Consider the following 8,266-nt stretch of genomic DNA (forward strand, 5'->3'; position numbering starts at 1 on the left):
CTTTTTTTATTGCAATTGTCATACAGACCGCATAAATAGCTTGCCCTATTCATACAGTATTTTCTGTCAAGTAATCTGACATTTACCTCGACGTTGTCTAAGTTTCGAACTGTTCTCGTTTTTTTAAGTGGCATTATTGGTATTTTTTGGACAATATTTGTTAGATTTTGTGCTGTTCCATTAAAGACAAAGTTATTACAAACGTAACATTTATCCTTAAAAACACTGTATATTGAAAGCGATTGGAGATACTCGAGTGAAAGATTAACTTTTGTAACTTCTCAGAATTCGAATCTGTTTAAGACACAGACAATGTGGCCACGATTTGCCCACAAGAACATGACATCTTTGCTTTCTTCTTTCTGTTCTGACAATTAATACATCAGTCAATGATATTTCAGCTTTCAAATTTTTGAAGGTATGTATCATTACAACCAAAACAGAGGATCCAGAACGGTCTTTAAAAAAAGGAGAAACGGAGCTTTGTAAGATCCCTGTAAGCGAAGTGTTGACACAGGATATGCATTTCAATCAATCGGACAGATTTATGAATATGCCACTATTGGGAGAATTCGTATTAAGAATTCATGCAAAAGTATTTGGCAATCAAAAGCAAAAAGATAATAACAAGGCTGATAGAAAGAAGTTCAAAATTCGAGGAAAAAACATGTACAATTTAACTGTGTCTCTGCGTTTGAACTACTGACTGTCTGAGTTTTAAAGGACCCTGCCAAACATTTGTTATTAATTTTGACTCAAGCAATACGACTAATTCTAGGGTTTAGTATAGGATTAAACACATTTTTTCTAGAGGTTATTGATGTGTAAACTGGGGCGATTAACTCACAAACTGAGTAAAAGTCCGAATTTTATAATTCATTCAAGCCAATAGAATCTTAGCTACGTAACAGCCTATCAAAACTAACTGGTTTTAAGTAATAATTGCAAGATAGGGTGTATAAAAGAATTTTTTTTTATATCAAACGTAAACGATGTATGTTCAAAATAAGTCGAACCCCGTGCAGACGTTGTGAAGATAAAATAGATGCAAAAATAATTTTCACTGAATAAAGAAGATATTTATTCTGTTTTAACTTTCAGTCATTTGAAAAAAAATTCTTCATTTCAAAGCTTCAATAACATTCATATATACAATGTTGACAATGTTTTTTTTCGAGGGATAATAATCTTCCCTATCACCCTCTCAGCTTTGTATTTTTCAAATTTAGTATACTGAATGTTCTTTAAATTCTAAATAGAAAGTAATGAAACTATGACTGCATGTACATAACAACTAGTACGGTGAAAAGTAAGGTAAATTAAAAAAAATCATGAACCGAAATACTTCACGGCTAATTTCGGTCATATTGTGATGATAAATATAATATTTGATTAAGGTCTGTCGTAGAGTGCCAAAGTGGTGCAGATTAATTTTGAAAATTGTGGTCAATGGTCAGAAGGTTGGATTTAAAAAAAAATCGTCATTTTTTGTCATTTTGGACAATTTAAATAATAAACAATATAAAGACATTTTTGGGAAAGTTTTGTTAACATGCCATAAAGAACAAAGGAGAAATAAGTTCTGTAACATTAACACCCGGTCCATGATTCAATGGAAAAAAATGACGAAATTCATAATTGGTTATTTAAACCAAAAAGAATGTTGGATCTATAAAGCATATTCTTGATGCACGAATGTCAGCATGAACACGATAGTATACGAAGGTTTTTTTTATGTACAAAGGTCAATCAGTACAAGAGCAATAACATATTGAAAACTTATGTCCCTTTTTATAAAACAACACACACAATGGAATATATAGCAGACTTGACTAAAACAGATTTTAAAGCCAGATATATATATGAATTACAAACAAACACGATTGACAGAGTTAACGATACAAAGGAATTCGTCTAGGTATATATTACACTAACACGAGACATCAATATGCACGTCCATTTGAAAAGGTAACGGAATACTAATAAAAAAAATATGTCGATGTCACGGTATGTTATACTTCCGAAATATTCGATACAAAAAAGTCTGATGCCACAAGCAGAAAAAAAAAATGAAATATGGGCACTGCGATTAATAGTCAGTTGATGCCGGCCTCCGGGTGCGTGACTTTCCCGCTGCATTGAAAACCCATTGGTGGCCTTGGGAGGTGTTCTGCTCTTTGGTCGGGTTGTTGTCTCTTTGACACATTCCCGGTTTCCATTCTCTTTTCCAATTTTTACAATACCCATACCATCTCTGATTAGGGGTGTACGTGTTTTTATTGTTGAGATATCACCCACTCAGCTACAGTGGTCCTTTTCCGTACAGTATCACATGAGAGTGCATTGTAATCATTCTCCATATGAAAAAAAATTGTCATCTATTAACCAGGCAAAAATATTTATCAGAGAGATAGGAATAAATTGTGAAGCTGTAGGAATACAAACTTCTGACCGAGAAGGATAGTAATCATTTGAAATTTCGGAAGAGCCGTAAACTGCTATTCACAATTTTTCCCGCATCATGCAGGGTCTGATTTGCAGAGTTCTTGGGGAGTATGTAATCAATTACAAAACTTGTTTATGTCTCTGAAAATTTTAATTCCGCTTTCAAACAACTGGCAGCGCGAAATGCCTCGAAAACACTTATTGAGCTACTAAAAATCATATTTGATCTGCCCTGTCCCTTGTCCTCTTAGTGATTTTCTAGTTTGTGCTGTAGTTTAGCAGTTGTATACTTACTACACATTTCTTCTGGAAGAAAGGAATAATATGTATCTAGCAAATTTTACGACAATGAAATGCTTTTTTCACAAACAGATCATCGTGTAGACTTTCTGTTAGTTTTTGGAAAGCAAAATCATGCTACGACTCATTTGAAGCATCAGAAACAAGTTTATTTTTTTCTAATTTCAGCGCGAGTAGTTAACAATGCATGCTGAATGATGCTGCGTCTTGTCCTTGATGTAATCTATAGAGAGTAAACTTACCATTGGATAGTTGGACTGGTGCTTTGTGGCATTTAAAACTTAATCGGCACACTCAATTGACTCGACATGCCTTAATTTCTTATCTCGTTTTTATACGCCCGTCAAAATTTTGACGGGACGTATTATGGTATACAAATGTCGTCTGTCCGTCTGTTAGTCTGTCCGTCTGTGTGTCCGTCCGTTTGTCCGTCTGTCCGTCTGTCTGTCCGGCGTAAACATGTCGCACCGCAACTTGAGAACGACTTATCCAAATTTCATGAAACTTTAAATAGTTGTTTCTTATGATGGTCAAACGATCTGTATACTTTTTGGTGAAAATAAGATTAAAACTGTTTGAGTTACGGGACTTAGTAACTAAAACAGATGTGTGTTTTTTTTTCACATGTCGCGCCGTATCTCAAAAAAAATTTATGATTATTGCTTAAAACTTTACACACTTCTTAGTTATATTAATCTTAAGATCTGTATACTTTTTGGTGATGATTCAAAATTTTATTTTTGAGTTATTGAGTATTTTGTAAAAAAAGGGGGAGGGGTTTTTCACATGTCGCGCCGTAACTCAAAAACGATTTATGATTATTGCTTAAAATTTTACTCACTTTTTAGTTATATTAATCTAAAGATCTGTATACTTTTTGGTGATGATTCAAAATTTTATTTTTGAGTTATTGAGTATTTTGTAAAAAAAGGGGGAGGGGTTTTTCACATGTCGCGCCGTATCTCAAAAACGATTTATGATTATTGCTTAAAATTTTACACACTTCTTAGTTATATTAATCTAAAGATCTGTATACTTTTTGGTTTTGATTCAAAATTTTATTTTAGAGATATTGAGTTTTTTGTAAAAAAAAAGGGAGGTTTTCGCATGTCGCGCCGTATGTCAGAAACTGTTTATGATTATTGCATAAAAATTCACACACAAGACGACGGGCGTATCATGCGCTCATGGCGCAGCTGTTTATTATGATTTTTGCCTGGCGAATAAACATTTGCACTGGTCGATGGTAATGCCATGGAGCGTGTTTTAACGCAAGTTGACTCATCCGCGGAACGTTTTGCACTCGCTGTTGAGCATTGGTTTTTCCCTAATTCAAATGTATAAAAATGTATTCTACTTGTACATGTATAGGCTTTATAACACGACCTATGATACTTTATTTGTTCTAATGGAATCAGGACTGTCCATCATTTTCCGGATTAATTCGGATGTGTTCCAATGAGGTTTAAGATTAGTCTTTTCAAAAACTCAACAAGAATAAAAACACCTCAAAAGAAACTTAAAATTGAGATTGTACCTTACAACTGTACTAAGTCAAACATCTAGAAACAAACATTGATTCAAATCTATATTCTTATTTACAACATTTAAGAAAATGCACAACTTAATTCATAGTGAAAAACACAGCAAATTATAAGCAAGGAGAAAATAGGAAAAGGTAGCGCAACTTGACATATTGAGGTGAAAGCTGATCATGTTAAAACTAATTAAGTATTGGTTGTTCCACTATTTTATGTCAAAATTGACTACGGGCGATGTATGTAAGAAATGTAATATACTTTGACATACGTGTAAGATATATTCTATGCAATTGAAATTCTTCCAATTCACTCAATATGTATTTTCATATGATATTTAAGTTTGATATCAAATGAAAGTTATACATTACTCTTTCATTTTATAGCAAATATTTGCTGATATCTTTATACTCGAATTAATTATAAACGTTCCCGGCCGTGTTTTATAATGAAAAAGAAAAAAATCGGAAAGTCACTATTTATCGCGATTTTACAAAACTCTGCACCGTGGGAAAAATCTACGACAGGGCTAAAATGATAGTATAATGTTTACTCTATCATCATTTAGATTTTCAGCCGTAAGGTATGTCGGTCCACTAAACTCTTAAAATAAGCGACTTTTTCTTGATTGGTTACTCCACTAAACGTTTAAGTAATTAAAAATTAACAAAATATGTTTTTTTTATGTTTACATTCTATGAGAACGGCATGAGGCCGACAACGTAGAAGGAGCAATGTCATATACATTGAATGCATTCTCTTTTAAATTATCGATTTTTCATTGGTTTGCACACGAGGGTGACATTCAAAATGTTGTCTCCTGCTGAGTTAAGTGATAACAGTAAAATGTCTCTCTCGTATTAACCAGTCAACATCTGGCATTTTAATATGAAGTATAATACTTTAATTATCACATGTATGTATGAGTAGACAATTTCCCATAATTTCCAGGAACTCATGTGTAAATAAACTCATCATAGATACCAGGATTGAAATTTAATATTAACGCCAGACGCGCGTTTCGTCTACAAAAGACTCATCAGTGACGCTCGAATCAAAAAATGTTAAAAAGGCCAAATAAAGTACGAAGTTGAAGAGCATTGGGGACCAAAAATTCCTAAAAGTTTTGCCAAATACAGCTAAGGTAATCTTTTCCTGAGGTAGAAAAGCCTTAGTATTTCAAAAATTAAAAGTTTTGTTAACAGTTAATTTATAATTATGAACATATCAATGATAACTCAAGTCAACACAGAAGTGCTGACTACTGGGCTGGTGATACCCTCGGGGAATTAAAACTCCACCAGCAGTGGTATCGACCCAGTGGTTGTAAATAAACTCATCATAGATACCAGGATTGAAATTTTATATTTACACCAGACGCGCGTTTCGTCTACAAAAGACTCATCAGTGACGCTCGAATCAAAAAATGTTAAAAAGGCCAAATAAAGTACGAAGTTGAAGAGCATTGAGGACCAAAAATTCCTAAAAGTTTTGCCAAATACAGCTAATGTAATCTTTGCCTGAGGTAGAAAAGCCTTAGTATTTCAAAAATTCAAAGTTTTGTTAACAGTTAATTTATAATTATGAACATATCAATGATAACTCAAGTCAACACAGAAGTGCGTGGTATCGACCCAGTGGTTGTAAATAAACTCATCATAGATACCAGGATTGAAATTTTATATTTACACCAGACGCGCGTTTCGTCTACAAAAGACTCATCAGTGACGCTCGAATAAAAAAATGTTAAAAAGGCCAAATAAAGTACGAAGTTGAAGAGCATTGAGGACAAAAATGAGTAGCATATATCATATATAAGATTCTTTCATACGTTCGAGGTTTCCTCTCAAGCAAGTGTAAGCGTTCTTGATGTATTTAATAACTGACGTTAGAAAAGACGAATAGTAATTATTTTTTTCAAATAATTCCTGATTTATGATTACCTCTATAGCCTTGGTCGCACACTTAGAGGCCCCTGTTGTTTCAGCGGGCCGCTATTTGACCCCATGAATTCGAAAATCAAATATTATTTTAAATCTACCAAATACATGTAACATCCTACATATGTTCAAAAGACATTAAACTGGTCGATATCATTGTTTATAGTTTTGAACTTTGACCAACATATTTGCGTCAATGCCTCAAACTTTTTGAATTTAGTACAAAACTGTCAACACTATCGAATATCCTCGTTTTGAGGTCTAGTCATTAATATTTGGATATGAGCAACAGTTTTACTAAAAAAAATGTACACTGTCTTTTTTGGTAAGTCTGTTGTTCATATCTGTTTTATCCATAAACTGTGTTTAAAATGACCGTTTGTACATATTCACCTTCAACATAAGATAAGATAAGATAAGATAAGATATTTTTTTATTTCCAATTATGGGCCCCAAAGGGCATAAACATTACAACATCAATAATTTTTTCATAATACAATACAAACAATGAGATAAAAAAAAAAGAAAGTTAAACGAGAACTATTTAAGTTCTTAAAGAATACGTAGATAAAGAATCTATAGTATGTTGTTTTTTTTAATACTAATGCATTTTATTGCAAGTGTGGTTGATATAGATAACAAACAAGCAGCCCAAAAAGAAAAAAAGAAAAATAGATATCCACATATGTATAGTACACAAAAAGTTGGATCAATTAAATATATAATAATTAGCCAAAAAGAAAGTAGAAATTAAACATGTCCATGACTCATCCTGTGTCAGCAGCAAATAGGAAAGCATTATGGTTTCCTAAAGGCAGCTGACACCAGGGGGCGATACCTTATGGGCCATAGGCATGTAAAATGTGTGTAAATGTCTCTTTCCTACCTGTATCAAAAGCAAACAAGGAAGCATCATAGGTAACTTGAATGCAGTTGATACCAGGGGACGATGCCTCAAGGATATAAGAGAACATTTGAATAAATAATATATCTTAACAATTATTTTTTTTTTAATCGGCTAGTATGTTTGTGATATTCAGATGAATATAATTTTCTATGTCCAATCAAATGTATATACACACATAGATTTCCTTTAACTAATCTTCACTAAGGAAGATGTTTGTATATAAAATTACATATTATTTTAAGTAACTCAACATTTTCTACACTAAATAACCAGATAATTTTGCTTTGACTGTTCATATGATTAAAATAAGAATTATATTGTGCAATACTAGCTAACATACAATTTCTATCATCCTCAAATTTGTTACAATCAAATAGAAAATGAGCCTCATCTTCGACAGTATTGGAAGAACATTTATTACATATTCTGTTAATTGCATGCATGATTTTTCTATTTTAGTACTTTAAGGGGGCAAATAATGACTTTAATCATACCTCCTACTTTAAGCCAATTTTTCCCCAATTTATGTGTTCATTATACCAATTAGTCTGGGTTTTTTTTTTAAAGTTAGGATCAACATATATATGACGCCAAAGTGGAATCATAAGTGAACATTTTGCACTAAGGTATCCAGATAACATTACCCTATTCACTATTAATCAAAATTGTTAGGCATGCATGATTTTTCTATTTTAGTACTTTAAGGGGGCAAATAATGACTTTAATCATACCTCCTACTTTAAGCCAATTTTTCCCCAATTTATGTGTTCATTATACCAATTAGTCTGGGTTTTTTTTTTAAAGTTAGGATCTGGTTCCTTTAATGCAAATGAAATTCAAAGTTTTTCAGAAATTTAGATTTTTGTGACTTTCTTAAGTGTTTTAAAAATGAATATATTTTAATTGTGATACAGTATGTATGCAATGCAATTGTAATTCTCAAGTACGCCGAAATACAGTAACGTTTTACCCCTAATTCTATCGTGCAATACACCCCCAAGTCTTTTTTTACTTTTTGAAAGAGGAGTACAATGTTCAATCAAGTTTGAAATAAAATATTTTGGGTTCTAAACAATCGCAGTCCCATTAGTCTTTTTGCTCGATATAGCCCGTGTGATCCCTTGTAATTTTGACCA

Source organism: Mytilus californianus, unplaced genomic scaffold (assembly GCF_021869535.1).
Source record: "Mytilus californianus isolate M0D057914Y unplaced genomic scaffold, xbMytCali1.0.p SCAF_8, whole genome shotgun sequence".
Taxonomy (NCBI): Eukaryota; Metazoa; Mollusca; class Bivalvia; order Mytilida; family Mytilidae; genus Mytilus; species Mytilus californianus.